At 41.3% G+C, this 27,597-nt stretch overlaps 2 long non-coding RNA genes across 2 annotated transcripts; one reads left to right on the plus strand and one right to left on the minus strand.

Moving 5' to 3' along the window:
• Positions 1 to 3,617: 3,617 nt before the first annotated feature.
• On the plus strand, positions 3,618 to 27,597 carry LOC127913646 (uncharacterized). Its single transcript, XR_008086306.1, has 4 exons — positions 3,618 to 3,749; positions 4,111 to 4,219; positions 17,509 to 17,564; positions 27,163 to 27,597. It is a non-coding gene; the product is annotated as an uncharacterized LOC127913646 (long non-coding RNA).
• Positions 14,997 to 25,316, minus strand: LOC118362885 (uncharacterized). Its single transcript, XR_008086307.1, has 2 exons — positions 24,844 to 25,316; positions 14,997 to 17,963 (listed from the first exon to the last, which is right to left on the minus strand). It is a non-coding gene; the product is annotated as an uncharacterized LOC118362885 (long non-coding RNA).

The raw sequence follows: 27,597 nt of genomic DNA on the forward strand, positions 1-27,597 counted from the left end.
GCTGCCTCTCGTGCCTGCTTTGATGGTTAGCCTCCTCATATCGCCGCCGCTCTGCTTTAGCTGCTTCCAGTTCCTCTTTCGGATGGCGATATTCCCCAGCTTGTGCCCAGGGTCCCTTGCCTTCCAATATCTCCTCCCATGTCCATTTCTCCAGCTAGCGCTGCTCCCTCTTACCACGCTGCTTGGTCCCTTGGTGGTGGGAAGTTCTGTCATGGCCGTTGAAAGAAGAGGACCAAGGTGCAGAGTGGTGAGCATACATATTGTTTTTATTAGAAAAGACGCCATACAAAACAATAAACACTACAAAACAAACCATGAAGCTAAAGGCTATGTGCCATAAACAAAGTCAACTTCCCATAAAGACAGGTGGAAAAGGGGCTACCTAAGTATGGTTCTCAATCAGAGACAACGATAGACAGCTGTCCCTGATTGAGAACCCTACCCGGCAAAAACATAGAAATACAAATAATAGAACATAGAATACCCACCCTAAATCACACCCTGACCAAAACAAATAGAGACATAAAAAGGATCTCTTAGGTCAGGGCGTGACATCTAGGTATACAAAACATTAGAAACACATTCCTAATATTGAGTTGCACTCTCTTTTGCCCTCAGAATAGCCTCAATTCGTCAGGGCATGGTGTCGAAAGCATTCCACAAGGATGCTGGCCCATGTTGACTCCAATGCTTTACAGAGTTGTCAAGTTGACTGGATGTCCTTTAGGAGGTTGATGATTTTTTATACACACAGGAAACTGTTGAGCGTGAAAAACTCAACAGCGTCGCCGTTCTTGACACACGCAAACCAGTGTGCCTGGCACCTACGACCATACTATGTTCAAAGTCACAAATATTTTGTCTTCCGCATTCACCCTCTGAATGGCAGACATACATAATGCATGCCTCAATTGTCTTAAGAGTATAAATCATTCTTGGCATTCTATTCAACATCAGGTAACTGATGCCAGCAGTGAAATCACAGGTACAGACACACTCTAGCACACGCACTCTACACACACGTACATTGTAATATTGTTTTATGGTGGTTTGTAGTGGAGATATGTGTAATTATGTTATATGATGATAATGTTATATGATATACTGTTTTATCGTACATTATCTTATGGCGGCAGGTAGCCTAGTGGTTAGAGCGTTGGACCAGTAACTGAAAGGTTGCTGGATCGAATCCCTGAGCTGACAAGGTAAAAATCTGTTCTTCTGCCCCTGAACAAGGCAGTTAACCCACTGTTCCACAGTAGGCTGTCATTGTAAATAAGAATTTGTTCTTTAACTGACTTGCCTAGTTTAAAAAATTAAAATGTTAGCCTTGGCAGCAGCGAATGCGGATCCTTTATAAATACAAATAGCGTGTCATTTCCTGCATGAGATCAGGAGGGTCAAACCCTTTTGACCCACTGCCTTCAATGGCTAAACCCAGTTCCTATTGTTTGTATCTCCACCAACAGCTGGCATTCAAACAAAACAAAACTCAATTTATAAATCAATAGAGGTCAAGATCAATGTTTGACCATCCACCTCCATATGACCGTATGAGACAAAACACGTGGTATTGTAACATCCATCTATATAATGCGTGGCTTTGTTTTGCTGCAGGGCTTATGTTAATTTCAGCATGACATCAGTGCAAATATAATAATGACAGTACATCTGGTACAGATACATGGAAGACATATTTCAAATACACTCCCATGCATTTAACTCAGGTATCTGAAAATATTTGAAATACATGTTTGAAAATACTGTAGAATACTTTCCAAGTGTATTTCCAAATACATTCAAATATTAAATTACTTGTCTTTCAAAGAAAATATATCTGAATACTTGATTTGAATGTATGTGAAGGTAATTGAGATACTTGAAATAGTATTTGTCTGATTGAATTATATAAATAGTATGCTTTTTGGTGTACTAATGTTTTCACTTGTGCGAAGACAAATCTGAAAGATTAGGAACGTAAGGTAACGTGTAATGATGAAAGTGTTAAGATAAAAGTGAGATGGCTGGAAAGGCGGGGAGAAGAACTGTGTGATTAACCAGACTATAAACTGAAGTGGGCTCAGTTCCATTTGTTTAAAAGTTAGCCAAGGATATGAACTGATATTCAAAGTACGAGAAAATGTTTACATCGACTATCAAATCATTTAATGAATGTATGGGAATTGGATGACAAAACTCATTTGTTTTCTTTCTCTGTATCACCTCCGCGACAGTATTTTTTAAACAGGTTTAATTAACACTCTAACCTGGATAATACCTCATGTGATCAGACTAGCTAATCTGATCACTCCAAATGCTGTCTATGCGTGCACACGCTAAAGTGCTGACTCGGAGGGCAATGGGGTAAAGGATCAGACAGGGAACTAGGCAGTGTGAGCTGTTATTGCAGCATGACAGTCATATATATATATATATTACATATAAAAATTCAAAAGCCTAGTTGTACTACCATTATTATTATTATTATTGTTATTATTATACTATACGTTAGCTGACATGTTATCCAGGTGACTGAAAATATAGTGGTTTGTCTATAAGATTTTCTAACCACCACCTGAATTTAAGCAAGAACATATAATTTTGTTACAACCTATTTTAAATGACAAAATGTAAGAGCCAAATATGCACCCTTTGTTGGTGACATCTACCATGGTCTTCATAATGTTACTACATTTCATGTAATATTTTGAAGAACCAGTGCTCAAGATGACAACCCTTTCACGTCATGAACCTTGCACAGATTTGTATTGTATTTTAATCCAGATTGGTAGACACAGCTGATCCATATTAGCAACCTATCTTTCTGCAATTGTATTTGCCGGTTACCATGGTGACTAATGTCAAGAAGTAAGAAACAGAGGAGCACACCAGCACAATAGAGCGTTCCTGACCATAGTGGAATGTGTGATACCGAGGAGAATTTATTTTATCCAAGTGCAGTTTTAACCTTCTGGTCTCTATTCTGACAGCCGTCATTATGATGTGAACTAATTAGAGGGTCAGAGCAAGAAAATCAGAAAGCCTATATGGTGTTTTGGACACGTCAAGCCAAGAGCTTCCAGGGCTTCACAGTGATTGATAACCCCACCTATGATCTATTTCTATGACTCGATCATAAACTTCTTCTTTACATCCTTGTCAGATCACTGATCTGTTCAAGGAGGTATGGGCAGGCTTTGATATCATTTTAAACAGGTGGTGATCTCAGGGATCCAACCTTTAAAGGTTGCTTATGGATGAGGCGCTAGTAGGTAGGCCTACCTCTTTGCTTATTTTAAACAGTATTCGAGTATTTGTAGTAGTCAACAAACCTTGCATTCATAATGCCTCAGTCTCCTTATAATTTCAATATGTCATAAAGTATCCAATAGTGCTGTGGAAAAAAGAATAAATAGCCTTATGTGAAAACCTCTGAGGAATAGCACTGGCTAAAATGCCAACTTGCCATTATGTAGCAACCACCAAATGGTTCTTTGTTTGTTTGCTGAGGGCGGAAAAATCTAGCTGGTGACCTGAGAGGTGACTCAATGTTGTTAAGGAACGCTACGGTTCAACACTTCTCCTTTGTATGTTGACAACCCGCAGTCCATTGCATAGTGGACGAAAGGTGATTCTCGATATTTGTTGTTAAATGCTATACAATTCTGCAATGGAATCATAACCTTTACCCTAGCCATTCTAGTGGCAAAAACAAGCTGCAACAACACCATGTGCAACAAGAGATGACTGTGAGTGAAGGTACCATATGTGACCTGTTTCAGGAAACTAGGCTTATGTCGCAGCTGACTACTTCACATGAAAGCCGTTTGAACATAAACTTTTTTTAAATCAAAATGCATTTTTTGGCAGAAATGCATTCTCGAATATGTGAACTTTCATGTGCCTTAATAACAAACTTGTATGCCAAATGTAAATATTAATACAATTTGAATTTGAATTTACGAGCCTCATTAGTTTAGCCACAGAAAAAGACAGCAACTTTCCTGCTAGCCATGATTGGCTAAGATAATGAGTGGGCTAGACATGCCGAAAGATGAGTTTGGATTGGTCTGCCATATACTGTAGCACACTTCTGTCTATTTGTTTCAGAGGACGGATGGCTCTCGACCTTCGCCTCTCCCGAGTCCGTACGGGAGTTGCAGCGATGGGACAAGACTGTAACTACCATTGGATACCACAAAATTGGGGAGAAAAAGGGGTAAAAAAATAATAATTTTCTAATAATAATAATAATAATTGTTTCCAGTAGCACAGTTACATTCACCAACGCTCTGGACAACATGAAAACAGCCTAACCAGCTCTGCTAGGGTGAGTAAAATGGTCAGAGTTTGGGTGGGGGCTAAAGTTTGTGTGAACGATGCTGAATGGGTGTAGACAAAGAAGAGCTCTCTAGTAGGTACCAAAACATTCAAAGGCCATTTTCTCAAAAGTGAAGTTACAAGTTTATCAACTTTCAAAGCAGAATTACTTTATCATTGTTCCTCAAATACAGTGTATTGTATACCATTTTGTAGCGTTGTGCTTCTGCTTTTATCCAATGTAAAAAACAGAATCTCCAATTCTTCTACATAAGACAGAATCAAGGCGTTATTATGTTGATATCCTCAATCACGTCACACGTGAACACACTTAACAGTAATAAGTGAGATTTTCTTTACCATAAGTTTACAACCAGAGGGTATCAGTTCTTCCTGCTACAATGGAAGGAAGTACGCCACAAACGCAGCGTACCCTCGAAACAAAGGCGCAAGGCGAAAAACAGAAGAGGGGAAATGTTGGAGTGTGTGGTCGAAGAAGCGAACAAATAGCCTGGACTTGGAGAGGAAAATAACTTTTTTTTAAACCTTTATTTAACTAGGCAAGTCAGTTATGAACAAATTCTTATTTTCAATGATGGCCTAGGAACAGTGGGTTAACTGCCTGTTCAGGGGCAGAACAACAGATTTGTACCTTGTCAGCTCAGGGATTTGAACTTGCAACCTTTTGGTTACTAGTCCAATGCTCTAACCACTAGGCTACCCTGCCACCCCTTCAGTGGTTGGGGGACTTCTGAACAGGCAATGGAGGAGTCAACCCCTCCATCTGCAGCTATGGATAAACAGTACGTCCATCACCTTACCGGACATTTCGCCAACTTGTTTTGCAGACTGGAAAAAGGCCCAATGAAAACAATGACAAAGTAACCTGTTAGTTGGCCACCTGACAAGTAGTGGTAGGTCAGGTTTTTATTATGGTAGTTCTCGGCCTTGTTTTCACGCCTCACTGCTCCAAAACAGGTCAAATCGAATTGTGTTTTCAGTAGTGCTTTTCAAGGGAACCACAACACAATGGGGAAGTTTATCTCTGTCCGTCAACAAAGTTGTCCACTGCATACGAAAATGTCAGCCTGAGCGAGAAAGCCTGTCAGCTTGGAATGTTAATGGCATTTTTTGGGGTCAGAGAGCAAGTCGTGCTCCCATTAACTACACTTTTTTATTTTATTTATTTTTATTTCACCTTTATTTAACCAGGTAGGCTAGTTGAGAACAAGTTCTCATTTGCAACTGCGACCTGGCCAAGATAAAGCATAGCAGTGTGAACAGACAACACAGAGTTACACATGGAGTAAACAATTAAAACAAGTCAATAACACAGTAGAAAAAAAAGAGAGTCTATATACATTGTGTGCAAAAGGCATGAGGAGGAAGGCGAATAATTACAATTTTGCAGATTAACACTGGAGTGATAAATGATCAGATGGTCATGTACAGGTAGAGATATTGGTGTGCAAAAGAGCAGAAAAGTAAATAAATATAAACAGTATGGGGATGAGGTAGGTAAAATTGGGTGGGCTATTTACCGATAGACTATGTACAGCTGCAGCGATCGGTTAGCTGCTCAGATAGCAGATGTTTGAATTTGGTGAGTGAGATAAAAGTCTCCAACTTCAGCGATTTTTGCAATTCGTTCCAGTCACAGGCAGCAGAGAACTGGAATGAAAGGCGGCCAAATGAGGTGTTGGCTTTAGGGATGATCAGTGAGATACACCTGCTGGAGTGCGTGCTACGGGTGGGTGTTGCCATCGTGACCAGTGATCTGAGATAAGGCGGAGCTTTACCTAGCATGGACTTGTAGATGACCTGGAGCCAGTGGGTCTGGCGACGAATATGTAGCGAGGGCCAGCCGACTAGAGCATACAGGTCGCAGTGGTGGGTGGTATAAGGTGCTTTAGTAACAAAACGGATGGCTCTGTGATAAACTGCATCCAGTTTGCTGAGAATGATCCTCACTAACTGATCCTTTCTTATGATGACTCCTAAATACAGTGATAAAGTGTAATTACTTAACTCAAAGATTATCTAGAGGATCTAAGAAGAAATGTAGGTTGTCAGACTAGATATGAGAAGAATTTGAGGTTGTCAACAATGGCCATCTAGAAGGCAGGTGGCCCACAGCACAGCAAACATTGAGAAGCGGGGGGGAAGCGAGATAGAGAAAAGGATAGCATCAAAGAGAAAGAAATAGAGAGCGACACACAGGCAGAATATCTCTTTGGTCACTGTGCACACTCAAATGAGCATCGTCCTGTCTGAATACTCTCTTTACAGACACATTAACGAAGGAAAATCAGGAATCCAGAAATTGTGCTTATATCCCTGGATTTCCATGGAATGCTTGAGCAAAATTACCACACAATAGACTTGAGCTTGTATTTCTTAATCTTGAAGAAAATAATTCATGGTGTGCCAATAACTGCCTCAAGCTCAGCATGTTGCTTCTAATCTGCAAGAATCGTCCCAATAATTTTGTGTTTTATCTATGCTTTTGATCATGTTCCCTCATGTACATTTTAAATGGAAGCAAATGAGCAGGCATCTCTATAATGACTGATGAGTATTCCCACTAGGGCTTCTCTTCTAGCTGCTAAGGGACAGTCAGCTGGTGAAGACGAAGAGACTGACTTCTCCTGACTGCTCTTGTCTCACGCACAACAGACTCTTTCTCCCTTTTGCAATACGCAAACAACTACAGCACAAATGCAAGGGAAGGGAAAAGAGGAGACAGGAGCGAAAAAGAAGGAAGGAGGGAAGGGTGGGGGGCAGAGTCTTTTCCCGAGGTCTACTCCTCCGGTGAGTCCATTTCTTCTGGCTGGATGGAGGCTTAATGCGAGTGTGGAAAAGTGGAAAATTTAATTAGGCTGCCAAGGGGGGTTTGTGTCACTTGGCACGAGCGACCCCCCTCCCCTTCACTCTTCCATTACTGTGTTTGCTGTAGTCCAACCCGCACCTCACTTTTTACCCACAGTCCTTGGGGACATGACCTACAGGGCTGACGGGGCAGATCGAGGTCAACCGTGTACAGCTGTGCAGTGGCCACATACTGTATAGCTGGCCGAGCATTTTATTGAGCTTCCATCGAGTGTCAGGGTAGTTTCAGGTGCTGTTGTCTCTGGATTGGGTTAACGTTTCTTTATGGTTACGCAAAAAAGGGCAACTATTATTTGTAGCTACATACTGTATACATACTGTACACACAACAAAATGTGATATTAATGAGCTTAAATGTCAGACATTTGTAGGTGTGTATGTAAGTATGTGTGTGATGGTGTGCCAATTTTATTTCATCGATATAGCCAAAATGGTACTTACAGTGGGGAGAACAAGTATTTGATACACTGCCGATTTTGCAGATTTTCCTACTTACAAAGCATGTAGAGGTCTGTAATTTAATTTAATCAGGTACACTTCAACTGTGAGAGAAGGAATCTAAAACAAAAATCCAGAATATCACATGGTATGATTTTTAAGTAATTCATTTGCATTTTATTGCATGAAATAAGTATTTGATACATCAGAAAAGCAAAACTTAATATTTGGTACAGAAACCTTTGTTTGCAATAACAGAGATCACACATTTCCTGTAGTTCTTGACCAGGTTTGCACACAATGCAGCAGGGATTTAGGCCCACTCCTCCATTCAGCCCTTCTCCAGATTGTTCAGGTTTCGGAGCTGATGCTGGGTAATACGGACTTTCAGCTCCCTCGAAAGATGTTCTATTGGGTTCAGGTCTGGAGACTGGCGAGGCCACTCCAGGACCTTGAGATGCTTCTTACAGAGCCACTCCTTAGTTGCCCTGGCTGTGTGTTTTGGGTCTTTGTCATGCTGGAAGACCCAGCCACGACCCATATTCAATGCTCTTACTGAGGGATGGTGTCACGCCCTGGTCGAAGTATTTTGTGTTTTTCTTTATGTATTTGGTCAGGCCAGGGTGTGACATGGGTTTTTGTATGTGGTGTGTAGCTTAGTGGGATTGTAGCTTAGTGGGGTGTTCTAGGAGAGTCTATGGCTTTCTGAAGTGGTTCTCAATCAGAGGCAGGTGTTTATCGTTGTCTCTGATTGGGAGCCATATTTAGGCAGCCATATTCTTTGGTTGTATTGTGGGTGATTGTCCTGAGTGTCTTGATGTCCTTAGTCTGTGTTAGTTTGCACCAGTTAAGGCTGTTTCGGTTTTCACTACGTTTATTGTTTTGTAGAGTTTGTGTTTTGGATTCGTGTTACGTTGTGTAAATAAACATGGATCACAATATATGCGCTGCAGTTTGGTCCGACTCTCCTTCACCACATGAAAACCGTGACAGATGGAGGTTGTTGACCAAGATCTCGCTATACATGGCCCCATCCATCCTCCCCTCAATACTGTGCAGTCATCCCCCAAAGCATGATGTTTCCACCTCCATGCTTCACAGTTGGGATGGTGTTCTTGGGGTTGTACTCATCCTTCTTCTTCCTCCAAACACGGCGAGTGAAGTTTAGACCAAAAAGCTCTATTTTTGTCTCATGACCTTCTCTCCTCTGGATCATCCAGATGGTCATTGGCAAACTTCAGACGGGCCTGGACATGCGCTGGCTTGAGCAGGGGGACCTTGTGTGCACTGCAGGATTTTAATCCATGATGGCGTAGTGTGTTACTAATGGTTTTCTTTGAGACTGTGGTCCCAGCTCTCTTCAGGTAATTGACCAGGTCCTGCCGTTGTCACGCCTTGGTCTTAGTATTTTGTGTTTTCTTTAATTATTTGTTCAGGCCAGGGTGTGACATGGGGTTATTGTATTGTCGTATTGGGGTTTTTGTAGGCATTGGGATTGTGGTTGATTAGGGGTGTGTCTAGTATAGGCTTGGCTGCCTGAGGCGGTTCTCAATCAGAGTCAGGTGATTCTTGTTGTCTCTGATGGGGAACCGTATTTAGGTAGCCTGGGTTTCACTTTGTATTTCGTGGGTGATTGTTCCTGTCTCTGTGTAGTGTTCACCAGATAGGTTTTTAATTCCGTTTGTTGTTTTTGTATTTATTAGTTATTTCATGTATCGTTCCGTTTTTCTTCATTAAAAACATGAGTAACCACCACGCTGCATTTCGGTCCGACTCTCTTTCCACAAACGAAGAACACAGTTACAGCCGTGTAGTTCTGGGCGGATCCCTCACCTTCCTCATGATCATTGATGCCCCATGAGGTGAGATTTTGCATGGAGCCCCAGACCGAGGGTGATTGACCGTCATCTTGAACTTCTTCCATTCTCTAATAATTGCGCCAACAGTTGTTGCCTTCTCACCAAGCTGCTTGCCTATTGTCCTGTAGCCCATCCCAGCCCTTTGCAGGTCTACAATTTTATCCCTGATGTCCTTACACAGCTCTCTGGTCTTGGCCATTGTGGAGAGGTTGGAGTCTGTTTGATTGAGTGTGTGGACAGGTGTATTTTATGCAGGTAACAAGTTCAAACAGGTGCAGTTAATACAGGTAATGAGTGGAACAGGAGGGCTTCTTAAAGAAAAACGAACAGGTCTGTGAGAGCCGGAATTCTTCCTGGTTGGTAGGTGATCAAATACTTATGTCATGCAATAAAATGCAAATTAATTACTTAAAAATCATACAATGTGATTTTCTGGATTTTTGTTTTAGATTCCGGCTCTCACAGTTGAGGTGTACCTATGATAAAAAAAAAAAAATTACAGACCTCTACATGCTTTGTAAGTAGGAAAACCTACAAAATTGGCAGTGTATCAAATACTTGTTCTCCCCACTGTATCTATAGAACAGTGCTAATCTTTATAGCTAAAAAAGTTATAATCGGCATAACACAATATTTAGTAATAAGCTTGTTACTGTAAATAGCGAGAATTCAATGGTAAAAATAAAACAAAAATCATTTGGAGCACATTTCACTCAAACATGAATTCGAAAACCTGACAAAATGTAAAAAATGCAGTTCTAATTTCGTGTTCATCTATAACTGACATATCACATGCTTACAGTAGGCTACTTCACATTCATTTAGGCTCAGGTAAAGTTTTCCAAGTTGCATGGACACTCGTCCACACACCATGAGAAGTTACCAACATGCACGTATTTACATCTATTTATTTCCTGCCTGTCCAAGTCCCGGCTGTCACTCCACCTGACAGGTCTATCAGTGTACAAGGCAGATTGGGATGTGTCCCTCAGTCAGTGTGACAGGCTGAACCGGCAGCATCACGACCCAGAGTGACAGCTCCTCAGGTAGACTTGCCAGTGGAAAGGAGAGGGAAGAGAGAGATGGAGAAGGAGGGGAGAAAGAGCAGAGGAAAAGTGGTAGAGTGCAAAGAAAGAGAGACAGATGGGCCACAAAACTGTAAAAGGGAAGAGAAAGGTCAACCCATGAGAAACCCATGAAGGTCAACTTCAAGTCACTTTTATTTACATTACCTCTAAACTCCACTTTAATCTTCAGTCGAACCTCTCTGCCAAGAAAAACAGTGTCTACGATTGCCAACTAGGCCTATTAGGCAGATCAAGATGAAGCTTTTATGCTGATTTAGCGTGTCAAGCCTTCGCCAAATTCCCGGTTAAATATCAGGGAACCAAAAGCTGCATTCCAGAGACAAACCACCTGAAGGATGTGCTTTGGTAAATCCACAACATGTTTAAATCAAATATTTGCGATTGTACCCTAGAGGAAGACGGAGTATAAAAAAATATATATCTGCCCTCATCTCGTCAAAAGCCATCCAAAATGCCCAAACAACGTGACAAAAATGGAAAACCTACAAGCTCTGGAGCGAGGAGTCCTTTGATCGGCTTAGCCACGCACTCCTGGCTTCTCATGTTTCGGCTAGGACGAGAGTAATTAGCTATTAACAATCACCATTTAACGAGATCCCATTTTTATCTATAGAAGAGGGAAAAATCTGCTGCTTTGACAGTGAGTGTGCATTAGAATATCCCTGTGACTTCGGGATAAAAAAAAAAGAGGCCCGAACCAGTAATTCTCTCAAATCCATGACATCTCTGGGCTATTTTTTAATTTTAGGTAAATCCCCCCCACTCTCCTCACTCCTTCCCAAATTAGCTAAGCCCCTCAACTCCAAAATCTTAAACATGGCTTGCATCAACAACCCCGCTGCATACCAAATATTCTACTCAGTCTACTACTGAAACCCCTATATTAGCTCTCCAGCTTGTTAAAAGTGAGGAGCCTTTGACTTTCTTGGCCTCAGTCTCTGCTTTTGAAAGTTTTTTTTAGTTATTCGAGTTACTTCTTCTTAGGTGAGTGATGCTAAAATCTAGCCCCGGGTTATCATCTAGGGAAGGTGCTACAGAGCTTAAGTGATCCTGTTTCACACAGCCGTCATTAGCTGAGACTGGCAGATCCATGGCTGCCTTGAAGCTAACCACAAACAGGATATCAGTCTAATGTTGATAAAGCTAGCTAGCAGTGGCGTGTATTCATGGATGCCAAGGGAATCCAGGCTTGCCCAAAAGATTAACCCCAGAATAAGAAAAAATATTTATCTTTTGTCTCTCTGGTTCATACATTCAGCCTTTTGCAAATTGAAGGAAATGTATCTCACCAGAGAAAGCATCCAAGCGAAAAAAACAGAGCCCATATGTCTCAGTATGTGTAGCGTATATCTATTTGATGCTGTCTGGTCAGAATGAGTATGACAAAAATAATAGCCAATCAGCGTTGAGCCTAACTGAGTGAGCTCAGCTGTGAATGGTCCTGGCACACAAAAAAAAAAGTCTGAAGGGAAGCCAGTTTGGATTTGGCTTCAGACCAATCCCATCACAAGCCAAATGTCATTATTCACACATTTTTCATTTCTTTTTTACATCTTGTTGTGCTTTTGTCATCCAGTGGCTAGCTAGCTAAAATGATCCATTTCCTTAATTAGCCATGGGCAAATGATCATCATCAAGGCAATTCTGATCCAACCATAAATTCATGCATTGTGCCCCTGGCCTGAGAGGACGGAAGTTCAACATGTAGCTAGATGTAGTATGCTAATGTTAACTAGCTGGCCTGGCATATCGTTGCCCATGAAAGGAAGTTAGGGTAGCGAGCAAGTATTTTAGCCATGTAACCTAGTACAACAAAAGTGAATAGTGTGTACTGCTGTTTAGGCAGCATGAAAGAGGAGGATGGCATTGGCGTTTAGGTGTTAGGTGAGTAAACATGTTTTCTTATACTTGCACGCATACACAGAAATCAGTACCATGGACACCCACATATTTAGCTTACGTTAATTGGACTAAATCGTTTTTGGTGTATTTTAGTTGTCACTGTATTAGATTAAACACAGGTGATTAGATGATGTTGAAATGTTGAAGTTGGAATGGTGCTGGAATAGTGTAGGCAGCTCCTGTTTTCTTTGTAACTTGAGGTAACTCTGTGGTTCTAAATCAATAGTTGTTTAGTGGTCTGAAAATGTCGGAAACGTTATCTCACTTGACCATGCTGTAGGTCATGTACCTGTTTATTACATGCAATATGTTTGTGGACTTCACCACACAGATGTTGCCCTCCGGTTTTCTAATAAAACAAATGTGTGGTTGAATTTATTATTGTCTCGGCCTTAGGCCTATATATCACGGTGTTCAGGCATATGAACAAACAGGTTATAGAGCAAACAACGCAATTATCACAACACATACAGTAGGTTGTGATATTGGTTTAATTTCTGGATTGGCTTCCCCGGCGATTTTACCCACGCACCGCACTACTGCTAGCAAGCCAACTCCCTTGAGTTGGAAACACCTGCTGAGCAAAACATGCCAGGAGCTCGAGGAAGGAGAAATAGTGTGAGGTGGATGAGGTTTCAGCTTTGGTTGGGAGCCCTCAGCATTAACCTGCAGGGGCCACAAAGGCCCTATTGCAATATATGATTAAGTAATCAAAGAACATAAACATTTATTACAATCAGGCAAAGAGGTTGTGGCTTGTTTAACTGTGCACCAAACCGCTTCTCCAAAACCAAAATGGCCGACAATCATTAGCAAAACCATTCCACGGTTCAGCAAAGGTTAAACTGGTTTTCAGGGGTAAAGCTGTGGAGCTGTGAGGGGAACGGCACCTCAGTACCTCCAGGCTCTGATCAGGCCCTACACCCAAACAAGGGCACTGCGTTCATCCACCTCTGGCCTGCTCGCCTCCCTACCACTGAGGAAGTACAGTTCCCGCTCAGCCCAGTCAAAACTGTTCGCTGCTCTGGCTCCCCAATGGTGGGACACACTCCCTCACGACGCCAGGACAGCGGAGTCAATCACCACCTTCCGGAGACACCTGAAACCCCACCTCTTTAAGGAATACCTAGGATAGGATAAAGTAATCCTTCTCACCCCCCCCCCTTAAAAGATTTAGATGCACTATTGTAAAGTGGCTGTTCCACTGGATGTCATAAGGTGAATGCACCAATTTGTAAGTCGCTCTGGATAAGAGCGTCTGCTAAATGACTTAAATGTAATGTAAATGTAAAGAGATGCTGAGCGTCATTTTATTAATCTCTCTCCAGAGATCCCCGGGTAATTATTCCTACCTTTAATGATTCCGGCCGACTGCCATTGCAATCTCCTAAATAAGGCTGGATTAGTGGATTTGGAGTATTAGCAGAGTTGGCAGGCAGACCTCTGTGCCGTGATTCAGGAAGTGAAAAACACAGCTTCAAAAGGTACCTTGAGCAGCAACCTTGGTAAGATCATTACGAAGACCATATCACTATTGAGAGGTTTAAAGTGAGTGAGAGAGGCGAGTTCCATGTGGACTACGTGATATGACACCTGTGCCTTAGTTTAAATTGAAAGAGTTGCTTATGAGCAACTTATAAGGTTTACTTCAAAGTGTTTCACCTTCAAACTTAAAACCAATTTCTATGAATCGTTGACAATGTTAGCGTCTGTAGATTCCTCACAGCTCACTCCAATTTATACTCATGTACTGAATAATAAAAATACCTTACTTTTAAATATATTTAAAGCTGATAAGAAATTAGGATCAAGAGGATTTGCTAAGCCAAAATCAATTAAAGGAAAGCAAAATGAATTTTGAATGTGAAATGAATACAAAAACTGAAATAAAGACTGCAATCGAGAAGCCTCCGTTAGAGAGGCTGTTACCCCATATCCTTCCTCTGCACACCCTCCTTCCACTCCTCAAAATAAAGATAGCAGTTCGTCCCCAGGCTGATGAGCGAGACCATTTGAAAGCAGGTCGGCAAAGGTTACCGCGTGAAACATGGAACGCAGCAAAAAAAACAAAATAATCTTGCTTTTAATATTTTTTTATTAATAGACTTAATGCTATTAAATGCCTCAGATACATTCACCGTATAGTTCCCAATTAGACTTGACAGTTGCTGCATTACCAACAATAAATATAGCAAAGGGCTGGCCCCCGGGTCAGGAAAGACCCCTAACAATGACCCCTTAAGATTTAATGATGAAAACATGCACACGCACTCCCACTCTCTCTTTCACCCTTCCTCCCTTACACAGACCATCCCTCCCTCCCTACTCTCCCGGTTAGTCTCACTCTCTCTCACACACCATCCATCCCTCATTCCCTGTTTCTCTCTCCCTTTCTTTCAAACACAGCTACATTTAGCACAGGCCATAATTTAATCACAGTGCATCAGTGGCTTAGTGACAAGCAATAATGAAACAATACAGAATGTATTTACAGACAGTACAGGATTTCAGGGTTTTATTTGGAATAGGAGTGATTGAGATGGTGGTGAAATGAAAATAACAGAAAACATTTAGTAACTTACCTTCATGGAGTAAGTGAATCAAATATGATCACAGGTCTTTACAAATGAAAAATAGAACATACAGTATTCTCTCCAATGTACATAGTACTGAGGAATACTCCTCTCAAGGCAAAGATTAAGACAACTGTAGAATGATAAAGTAATGATACCACTCGTAAGAATGTATTATATGAATCAAGATGAACCACTGAAGGTTTTTCCAGAAGATGACCGCATCACATCAAGCTCCAGCCAAAGAGTTCAGGGCCCTTTTCCAGTTCTCACAACCAATTAGAAATAAGGTGAATGCACCAATTTGTAAGTCGCTCTGGATAAGAGCGTCTGCTAAATGACTTAAATGTAAATGTAAATGTAGAAGATCAGAAGTGATGTCTTGTTTGAGGCTGGGGCACCTTGGCTGAGCAAACCCAACATCTGTCTATTGACAGACTAAGTGGTTCTGAACTACTGACCCTAACCATTTTAGCAACAGCATTTTCTTTCTGTAATTTTAAGAAGGGTAAAAAAAAGAAATAAAATGGAAACGCAGACAATTCAGGGAAAGCATAAAACACATGGCTAAACATGGAGTTAGAGAATCCCTGTACAGCGTACATTGTCACTTATGTGCAGCGCATTAACACACACTACACTACACTCCTAGAGTTTCAGTGGCAAAGGCCTCTTCCTGAAATTGAGGAATGAAGCTCTTGAAATATGCTCTGTGGAGTGAGAGAGAAAGATACCAATTAAAAGTAATTTAGACAGACAGATTTACTGGGAGTACTACAGTTCTTATCTGACCATAAAAGTGCAGCGCCAGTTTGTTCTTTCAGCAGGAAAAAGTTGTCTCCTGACATGCTGAGAGTATAATCTAAACACAAAACATCTCAACAATTTACCACTGTGAAATCAAGACAGAGAGACCGATGGCTACTTCTGATTATCTCAATGTTCAATCTTCCTTATAGAAAATGAGAAATTGTGAGGAGCAAGCAAGTAAAACTAAAAGAAAAACCAAGACAAAAAATGCAATGGAATGACAATGTACAATAATTAAGAGCTGTCAAAACCAAACAGTGTGTGCGTGTGTGTTTAAGGGCGAGTTTCACTCCAGGTCAGGTAGCCGAGAATACAAACTCTTCTCAGTTATAAACCAGTAGCTGATAGGTTGGAATCCCAGGCATTTGGAATGTTTGCATATTTTGGGCCCTCCACAGTTCCAAACTAAGACTGAAAACTACTTGTCAGCAAAACAGAGATAAGATACTGACTTTCCTTGGAGACTAGCGATGTAAACAAAGAAAATTCCATCTGTTCCATGTAACTATCAACTTTAGGACAAAAACTCAACTGTTACAGTTAAGCACTCCTGTTACAGTTAAGCACTCCTTTGCTAAGTAAACACGATAATGCTAGAGATAAAGCCATTAATTCACTAATAGGTTCAACGGGTTCTTGTTAAATAGAAAAAAGGTAAAGTAAATACAATTTGGGAGAGCCATACATCTATAATTCTATTTTTTTTAAATTGCCATATACATTTTTACCAGTGTGAGTAGTGATATGTGGTTTCAATTAAAGTGATTTGATGTCCATACTGTTAGTGATTATTAGTATGACAAGGATTGTTTTGCTTTTCATGTTACCATTATAAATCCAGATAAGTTTAATTGAGATCAAATCTATTTTGCGAGGGAGACCTAGTCCAAAGATGGCAGCAGGTTCTCGTTTTGTGCTAGTCGATTGGATTACGTGACTTAAACAAATAACTTTGATTTGAATCATTATCATCATGTATTATGGGTAATTACTGTACAGTATAGTAGCTCAAAAAGTCAATGTTGTCCAGTATGCTACGGGTGATTGTTTCCCCTAGGTACAGATCTAAGATCAGCTTCCCCTCCCCCAATCCTAACCATTAGTGAGGAATAGGCTAAACTTATTCAACAGCATCTAGGGGCAACTTCACCCTATCTGTCCAGTAGTGTCTTGCCTTACCTGGCTCTTTTGGCCATCTCGTTGCCGTCCCATCGCGGGCTGTAAGGGTAGGATGTCACGCCCTGGCCTTAGTTATCTGTGTTTTCTTTATTATTTTGGTTAGGCCAGGGTGTGACATGGGTGATTTATTTGTGTTTCGTCTTGTCTAGGGGTTTATTAGATTCATGGGGTTGTGTTCAGTGTAGTTGTCTAGGCAAGTCTATGGTTGCCTAGAGTGGTTCTCAATCAGAGGCAGGTGTTTATCGTTGTCTCTGATTGGGAACCATATTTAGGCAGCCATATTCTTTGGGTATTTTGTGGGTGGTTGTCTCTTGTGTCAGTGTTTGTACCACACGGGAATGTTTTTGGGTCTTCACGGTTCTTGTTTTGTATTCTGTTCATGTTTAGTTTCTCTGATGGACTCTCATGGACTTTAACCACGCTGCATTTTGGTCCTCCTCTCCTTCCCAGGAAGAAAACTGTTACATAGGACTTCTGCACCTGCCAGTGGAGCTGCCCACTTTTGGGTAAGTGGTACACAGACTGGAATGTCAGGGTGGGCTGGTCCCGTGGGGAGTAGAGGAAGGTCCACTGGAGAGGTGAGAGTTTGGGGAGGAAGACATAGTGAGAATGAAAGGTGTGTGTGTGTTACTCACCATGGACAAGGAAACAGAAGTCTTTCTACATGAGGAGAAGAGTGAGCTTGGTGAATCCCTCTGCATGGTACTCCACCACCCCCCTGCATAAAGACACTAATGTGCCCACCATAATCAAATACAATGTTACAGATATGCTTGCTCCCACAACGTTTCCTTGCCCTTCTCCCTTACATGCGCGCACGCACACCAGACTCACATTCCAAAGTGACTGAGAAAGGCAGCAATGTACTCTCTCCTCTCGTGGTATCATTGAATGATATACTGCACCTGAGAACAGGGGAGGGAGAAAGAGAGGGAGAGAAACACCTACATTATTCTCAGATACCAGCAAATACCAGCTGAAGCAGAACTGTACAATATTTAATGTTACTTTTTGGATTGGCATCCTGAAAAGGCAACCAAATAAAAAGCTATTTAAATCACTTAATCAACTGAGTGACTTGAGTTCAAATTCGCCCCAGTTAAATCCATGTGTACCAACCAGGGTTTTGCTACATTGATTCGAAAATGTACACTGATCAAATACGTATCCAGCCTCTCAAGAAGACAAGAAACCATATCATTAAAGCATCAATCGATACTCTTCAACTTAATACGGCAGGGTTTTTAATGAGTGCACTTATCGAAACACTGAGATGTCAAACTCAAAGCGTATCAGAGAATGTGTGTACACTTGGGGTCAGACACCAACCTGACGACCCCTAAATGACGCTAATAAGCATGAAGCGCACGCATCCACCCCACACACACAAACCAGACTGTTGTAGTGTGTTGATAGCTCTGAGTTGCGGTTGCTGGTGTGTGTGCCTAGCAGGGACACTCCAGGTTCGGTCAACTATTGACCGTTCTGGACAGGTGAGCTAGACTGCTGTGACTGCACTAACCACCTTACAGCCCCAGACCGAAATCCCCAATTCTAAATCGCAAAAATAGCATAGTCCAGTCAACCAATGGGTATTCTGTGTCAAAAATCAGTTGTCATTAGTAAAGTATATAAGCATGCAGAGAAGGGGAAGTGTCCCTGTACCATAGACAAGGCATTAGCTTGTTTCCCTCCAATTCCAATCTTAACCATGCATTACAATATGTCTGTGTTGCTGGTGATTTCATTACATCACCTATGGCTGTAGTTATTTATAAATACAAACATAGTATCCATTCACAAAGGTTATGAATAAATGCCTGTGTTTCCCGATGCATTGGGTGCCTTTTCTCAGTGGGTTTTTCTGTCTGCCCCACACACACACACACACACACACACACACACACACACACGTACACCTCCTGCTGGGAAACACACAACACAGTGACTCAGACACCCCTATTCAAGTCTATTCGCCTTTGTTTACGTAGGACCAAGTGGGGGGTAGTCACAGCTCTCTGAAAGGCAGCAAGGCCACTGTCTGTAAAGAGTGTGTTTATTTAGTCACAGCAGGGTGTGTGTGGAATTGTGGATCACTGTACTTAAACACACCCGCCCTCCCTGGCATGACAACAGGGAATCAAGCATTCCTATTGGCTGTGTGGTAGTCTAACCGATGACAAAAAGGTGAGATCATGCAGCAGGTATTCAATGTGCCCGCACCCAGGACGTGCCGCCTCCGCTTCTGGCATGTGTACATGCCCCTGGAGGGTATTATGCAATGTGTCCGGAAGTGTTTCCTGTAGTAATGTGTAACAATCCTCATTTCTCTCTCACATACACTGAAGTTTTGTTTTTCATAATGTGTCAGGTCTTCCATCAAAACATCTCAAATCAAATTGTATTTGTCTCATGCGCCTTACTGTGAAATGCTTACTTACAAGCCCTTAACCAACAATGCAGTTCAAGAAATAAAGTTAAGAATTACTAAATAAACTAAAGTGAAAAAAGGGGGGAGGTTCAACGTAAGTAGTCCAGGTGGCCATTTGATTAATTGTTCAGCAGTCTTATGGCTTGGGGGCAGAAACTGTTAATAACGTCTTAGAGCTACCCCCCTACTTTTTTTCAATTTCCGCCTGAAGACATACCCAAATCCAACTGCCTGTAGCTCAGGCACAGAACCAAGGATATGCAAATTCTTGGTACCATTTGAAAAGAAAACACTCTGACGTTTGTGTAAATGTAAATTGAATGTAGGAGAATATAACAATAGATCTGGTTTAGATAATACAATGAAAAAAACCACTTTATTTTTAGTGTTGTATCATCTTTAAAATGAACAAGATAAAACAAACATTCAGATAGGATGATGGGGACAATTTCAGTGAAAAACACGAGGGCAACAGTACTTGTGCAAAGTTTCAGAATGATAACGTCCAAAATGAGTGTGCTACATGACATTTATCATGAAGTCACCCAGGTGTCCCACACAAGTAGCTCAAATGTACCCAAGTGGCCAAATTGGTGAAGTTTTACACTTTGAATGCAATAACTATATACAAAATACCAAAATGGTATTCTAACACCCCCAATTACAAAATGGGGGAAAAAATACATTTACAAAATAACACTTTCAATATTTGGAAGACCCTCAGTCCTCTACACAATAGTATGCTGTACACAATATTATGCTGTATTTTTGCAGGCACTTCCATGCCTGCAGAAATAGATTTGGGCAGATAAACACCACTTGTGACAGGAGCTGGATGAACCAGCTTCAGTGGGGGATGGACACCTTGGCACCGGGGGCTCACATTCAGAGTCAGTGTCACTGTGAAAGAAAATGTTCAGTTAGAATAGTTTCACATATGAGCCCTGTATAGGTATAATAAACAGATATATATAGAGTACAGGGAACATAAGGTTGAATATATTATTATAGACCTGCTAGATCTACTGTCTCATTTATATTATGACATTTCAGCTAGATCTACTCTCTATTATATTATAACAGACCAGCTAGATCTACGGTCTTTATTATATTACAACAGACCAGCTGTATCTACTGTCTCCATTATACTTTGGCCATTGTTGTGGGCCTGCCCTCCAATCAACAGCCTCAAATAGGCTATTTCATTTCACAAATAATATTTTATATTATTAATTTCAAACAACGGCATTAGCATGAGAACTTACCAGTCCAAAACGATGTCCTCTCCGTTCATAAAAAGATTCCTCCATTTGGGAATCGCTAAATGAATCATCCTCGATCAATTTCTTCTAAAATTGTGTGTACATCTGTATATCTAGACTTAGATTTAGCTTTCCCTGACTTAGTCGCCATACTGATTGATATATAAACAGCTGAATATGCGCTTTACCAAAACAATGCTTTGCGCAACATGCGTAGCTCCTTCCGGTATGAATCGTCAATGGCGAATTAACCTCTTTACGCCAAAGTTTACTACATGGGTCGGTCTTCCAACACATAAACATTACATTTTGCCGTTTACCTCAGCTCATTGGCTATCTTCCCAGCTAGATTAAGACGATCCGTGGTCATTGGGTTAAAATACAGTCAATCAACGAAACAGCGGGCAAATCATTGGTGCAGAATGATGTCATTACTAGTTGTCTTCAAATCGGTTTCTTTCAGTCAATACGTCCCGCGAAATGGCCCATCAGGTTTGATTGTGTTACAAACAAACCAGTTGATTGCAATGAAACCAAACATGACTGGAAAAGTCCCGTTCTGTGTGGGTTATTTACCTGGAATGTGTCTTCAAACGGAATGAGACGGAATTCACGACACAAGCGGTTCACAAAATGTTTCGTGTTAGGCTATAAAAATAGATTTTATCAAACAAAAGACCATTCATTGTATAACAATGAGCATTGGGATTGCCAACAGAGGAAGATCGTCAAAAGGTAAACAATTTATTTTATTGCAGTTCGTGATTTTATTACTCCTGTGCTGGTTGAAATAGTTGTTTTTTATGGGGCTCTATCCTCATTTAATCGCATCGTATTCTTTCGCAGTAAATCCTTTTTAAAATCTGACAACGACCTCTCTCTCTTCACCCTGTTGTGCAGCTCTTTTCTTCCCCCTGGCTTACAGGGAAATCAAACAGGCCACGTTGCATGCGTGAGCGTTGCAAAATAAATGAACGCGTGCGTGTTAGTAAATCATTTTATCCACACTGCTTGCGCATGTCAACATGCATTTGTTGCCAAACTCTAACATAGAAAATAGGTTTTATTTAAGATGTTTGACGCACTGCAATTCCCGTGTCTCCAATCTACCCACAAGGGTATACAAACCCACGTGGGTGCTTGAAAGATGAACAAGGAGAATCAAAGATAAACTAACTAGGTTCCCCTTTTATCTGTGTATTAATCGGAGTAGAGAAACATGTGATTTTGTATGACTCTGGGTCCAAATTCTACAAATATCCAGCTAAAGAAAGGAACATATGCATTGAAGGTAAAATGACAACCCAATGTTTATCTCCCAGGACAAACTACAGCAACAGCAAGCTACAAATGTTTTTTGACCTACCCCAAATGAATATAGTTGGTTCTATTATTTTAACCTGTGTGTCATGATCACGTCTGGTGTGATAGACAAAATCAACATGCAGATGATGGCCAGCGTGGATACACGCGGACAGTTTGGTCACGGTGTTAATCCACCTTCATCCTCCATATCATCATTTGTTTCAAAGGAGGGGTACTCATTTTTGATGCCATATTTATAATTACATAAAATATATGCAACAAACCTTCTATCAACAGGTATCTGTGCCTATGCACCACATAACCAATATAACCAATAAGCAAAGCATAACAAGATTCTAATTACCGACATTGGGTGCTTCAAAATCAAGATTTGCGTTTTCAACATTCAATTAGACTAGGCTAATGTCAAGCTCAAGAAACAGAAAATACATCCCTCCATACCTTATACTCAGTGTAGTAGGCCAGGTCATAGGTCTAGTGTAATACCCAAACATTTGATCATCATTTTGAAGAGTAGCATGGCCTCGTCTCCCTAGGCAGACAGGTTGCTAAAGGTAATACTTTTTAAAAGTGAAATAACAAATCTTCAGGCTATATTAAAGCATTATGTTCTAGGTGCGTGAGGAATAGCCACACTGAGGGGAGAGGAAAGCTTTCCTGAATAACTGGGCCTGCTGGGAGTATAATATTATTGGGGGCCACATTATTATAGGAACGACTTGGGAGAATGATGAGCCACAACAACAGACCTGGTATCTCAGTATCAGAAGTCAAAATACATCCAGACTGGCCTGCTAATGTGCCTTTTTTTTAGAACTTGTCGAGAGTAGACCCACAACTAATCCAAATGGTTGCCTAGGCAGATGCAGTTATTTCGGGAATGAAAACATTCAAAACACAGGGCTTTGATGAGCTTCCAAAATGAAATTGACTCAAGTTTACAGCAAAATATTGTAATAATAATAATACAGTTAATAATTTGTGTTGTAGTCTATGTAGGATAATTTCATCACCTTCAAATGTGATCACATCATTGCACTCGCTCTCTCTCCTGTCAAACTCCCTGCCAGTTGTTTTGGATGCTTTATACAGTTGCTTGCGAAAGTATTCACCCCCAATTAGCATTTCCTATTTTGTTGCCTTACTGCCTGGAATTCAAATGGATTTTTTGGGGGTTTGTATTTGATTTACACAACATGCCTACCACTTTGAAGATGCAAAATATTTATTGTGAAACAAGACAAAAAAGAAAAAGAACTTCAGCGTGCATAACTATTCACCCCCAAAGTCAATACTTTGTAGAGCCACCTTTTTCAACAATTACAGCTGCAATTCTCTTGGGGTTTGTCTCTATAAGCTTAGCACATCTATCCACTGAGATGTTTGCCCCTTTTTTTTCAAAGCAAAACTGCTCCAGCTGCTTCAAGTTGGATGGGTTCCATTGGTGTACAGCAATATTTAAGTCATAACACAGATTCTCAATTGAATTGAGATCTGGGCTTTGACTAGGCCATTCCAAGACGTTTTGGTGGGCGGCCCTCTTGGCAGGTTTGTTGTGGTGCCATATTCTTTAGATTTTTTATGATGGATTTAAATGATGCTCCGTGGGATGTTCAAAGTTTCGAGTATTTTTTGACAACCCAACCCTGATCTGTACTTCTCCACAACTTTGTCCCTGACCTGTTTGGCGAGCTCCTTGGTCCTCATATTGCCACTTGCTTGGTGTTGCCTCTTGCTTGGTGGTGCCACTTGCTTGGTGGTGCCACTTGCTTGGTGGTGCCACTTGCTTGGTGGTGCCACTTGCTTGGTGGTGCCACTTGCTTGGTGGTGCCACTTGCTTGGTGGTGGTTGCAGACTCTGGGGCCTTTAAGAACAGGTGTATATATACACTGAGATCATGTGACACTTAGTCCACCTGTGTGCAATCTAACTAATTATGTGACTTCTGAAGGTAATTGGTTGCACCAGATCTTATTTAGGGCTTCATAGCAAATGAGGTGAGTACATATGCACGCACCACTTTAAAAAAAAATATTTTTTTAGAAACAAGTAATTTTTTAAATTTCACCAATTTGGACTATTTTGTGTATGTCCATTATGTGAAATCCAAATAAAAAGCCATTTAAATTACAGGTTGTAATGCAACAAAATAGGAAAAATGCCAAGGAGGATGAATACATTTGCAAGGCACTATATATGCTGGCTATACATTCAGCTAGGATTTCTCCTTGAATATGCTATTAGTAAAGAAAAAGCTTGAAATAACTGTCCAATAAGCTATTGTAGACTAGCTGTTTCTGGGACTCCACAAGACCTAAGGAATAGCTGAAAGGCAGCACCGCAGTGGAGAGGCCAGGTGCATATTTGCACAAGATTACAGTGAAGACAGACAAGCTCTCAGAAAAAAAGTATAAAAAAGGGTTCTTTGGCTGTCCCCAAAGGAGAAGCCTTTTGGGTTCCATGTAGAACCCTCTGTGGAAAGAGTTTCATGGAACCCAAAAGGGTTCTTCCTGGAACCAAAAGGGTTCTACCTGGAACCAAAAGGGGTTATTCAAAGGGTTTTCCTATGGGAACAGCCAAAGAAGTCTTTTAGGTTCTAGATTTTTTACAAGAGTGTAGCCTACAATATCTGTGCTTTCGCCTCCCGAGGCTGCGGTCCCAGTCCCCAGCTCAAAAAAGCTCCCTTATTGCTGAAATCTTTTAGGGAAATGAAAATGATCCTACCTAGGCTTGAGGTCTTGGTGGTAAATGGTTATTCTGTCATACCTTGTTGGTGAGGAGCTGGCAGACTTGAGGTACATAGTCGATGAGGCTGCCTCCACTGGGGAATGTTGGGATGTGTAGTGCAGAGGAACCTCCCAGGGCGCTGATGGACAGAAATAAAAATAGAGTTAAACTACGGTACACAGCAATTCACAGCAATTCAACTCATAGCCCTACTAAGACCCTAGCCAGCAGATTGCTTACAGCCGTGCTAGGGTCGGACAGGCTTCCCGTGTAGATTAAGACACTGCGTAGCTGTCGTTCTCCACATGTATCCTTCTCACACATACAAACCCCTCCAAAGCCTAATTTGAACAGCTGAAAAACACACAACCCCTCAAAGAGAAGGGGAAGGTTTCTGGCACCATGCTTGACACTAATCAGCAAAAAAGACAATAGTCATGTGCCCATTAAACCTGGCCTCAGAAACAGTTAAGAACAAATTATTATTTACAATGATGGCCTACCCCGACCAAACCCAGACAACGCTGGGCCAATTGTGTGCCGCCCTATGGGACTCCCAATCACGACCAAATGTGATGCAGCCTGGATTTGAACCAGGGACTGTCGTGACACCTCTTGCACTGAGATGCAGTGCCTTAGACTGCTGTGCCACTCGGGAGCCCATTTAATACTACACGTCCTCCAAGATGTATGATGTTACATTATCCAGTTGGCATGCTATTGTACGACCGGGAAAGACTTATGATACAACGTCCTCTAATTAGTATGGTATTGTACAGAAGGGGTCATAGCTTAAACCATACAACTACACTCTAGTGGTCATTGTGAGAAGTCACGTCCTGTCTTGTGAGGACACACTATTTTTCTCTTTGTTTTCTCATCTGACGTCCTCTGCTCTGGTCTTGCAGCGTCACTCCCTTGGTGATTACCGCACGTTTGTATAATCAGGAAAACCAACAGTTCGTTCGGCCCTTGGATGACTAACCGACCGACGGTCGCCATTCCTCGTTTTTCTTCTCCTTTTCTCCGTGGTCAAAAGAGAGGGATGAACCAGTGGGCTTGTTGGAGGTCCCTGGCTGAAGCAGTTGTGGGACAAGTTTTGCGGAACAGTCATAGGTGATCGATTATGATCGGCATTGACGTGACTTGAGTATCCTCGTAACTGACTGACTGCTCTTTTTACTGCTGAACTATCACGGGTAGGATATGTCAGAGGTCAAACATGCTGCCACGGAGCCTCGGGGGTGGGATGCGTGTTTGACGAGGGATCACGAAGGCCCAACAGAAATCATAAACCATGTTTTTTCATTGTGTGAATTAGATTGAATGTCATTATAAGTCAGTATTTGGTGTTCTACAGTAGTGGTGTTGTGTTTCACCTTTTAACAAGAATATGACTAATAGTCCTGGGTTCACATAGTATTTTCTTTCAAATATTTGATTGAGCCTGAATGGAGTGCCAGATGGACGGGGTTTGCACTTTTGGGGATATTCTGCTTCTATAGCTCCAAACAAGCTCAATCAAGAGCAACCAAATGTTTTTCTGAATGAAAACAAACACTATTTGAACCCAGGCCCCTATTCAGGTCTCTACAAGTTTATATGCAACGTTCTGAACATTTCACCTTACTGAACACAACTCTGATGGCCCAAAACCACAAGGTGTGGTGGGAAAGGATGATGATATCGTATGGGTCAGACAGAGGTTGTAACTGGAAAAAGCATTTGAAAAAGTCACACTGCAATATCCAGGCATGAGGGGGAGTTGCCTGAGCACATTGTGGGAGGCAGTTAATGTAATCCATGGATGTTCATCAGTAGATTCATCATGTCTAAAATTCTTTGGGAGTCTTCTTACTGGCAGGCCTCATTTATAAACGGACGATTGTGCGGAATATACACAATGTGGGCTGTGACCGCTTCCCTTCAATGCAGTTTTGCAAAGCAAACAATTGCGGTTTTGCAACTGTCTGGTGTTGCTCATGATTTAGATACCGTATGAGTAAAAACTTGGACACGCCTCATTTCTCTTTATTTTTACTATATTCTACATTGTAGAATAAGAGTGAAGACATCAAAACTATGAAGGAACACATATGGAACCATGTAGTGACCAAAAAAACATTTGAGATTTGAGATTCTTCAAAGTAGCCACCCTTTGCCTTGACAACAGCTCTGCACACTTTTGGCATTTTCTCAAGTAGCTTCATAAGGTAGTCATCTGGAATGCATTTTTTTTTTAAAAGTGTGCCTTGTTAAAAGTTCATGTGGAATTTCTTTCCTGGACTATCACAGCATTCTGTAGCGATATGCCATCCCATCTGGTTTGCTCTTAGTGTATCATTTGTTTTTCAACAGAAAAATGAACCAAAACACACCTCCGGGCTGTGTTAGGGGCTATTTGACCAAGGAGAGTGATGAGTGCTGCATCAGATGACCTGGCCTCCACTATCACCCAACCTCAAACCAATTGAGATGGTTGGACCACAGAGGGAAGAAAAAGCAGCCAACAAGTGTTCAGCATGTGGGAACTTCAGACTGTTGGAAAAGCATTCCAGGTGAAGCTGGTTGAGAGAATGTCAAGCGTGTGCAAAGCTATCATCAAGGTAAAGGGTGGCTACTTTGAAGAATCTCAAATATAACATTTATTTTGATTTGTTTAACACTCTTTTGGTTACTACGTGATTCTATATGTGTTATTTCATAGTTTTGATGTCTTCACTATTATTCTACAATGTAGAAAATAGTCAAAATAAAAAACATGGAATGAGTAGTTGTCCAAACTTTTGACTG

The sequence above is a fragment of the Oncorhynchus keta genome, chromosome 29, assembly GCF_023373465.1.
Source record: "Oncorhynchus keta strain PuntledgeMale-10-30-2019 chromosome 29, Oket_V2, whole genome shotgun sequence".
NCBI lineage: Eukaryota > Metazoa > Chordata > Actinopteri > Salmoniformes > Salmonidae > Oncorhynchus > Oncorhynchus keta.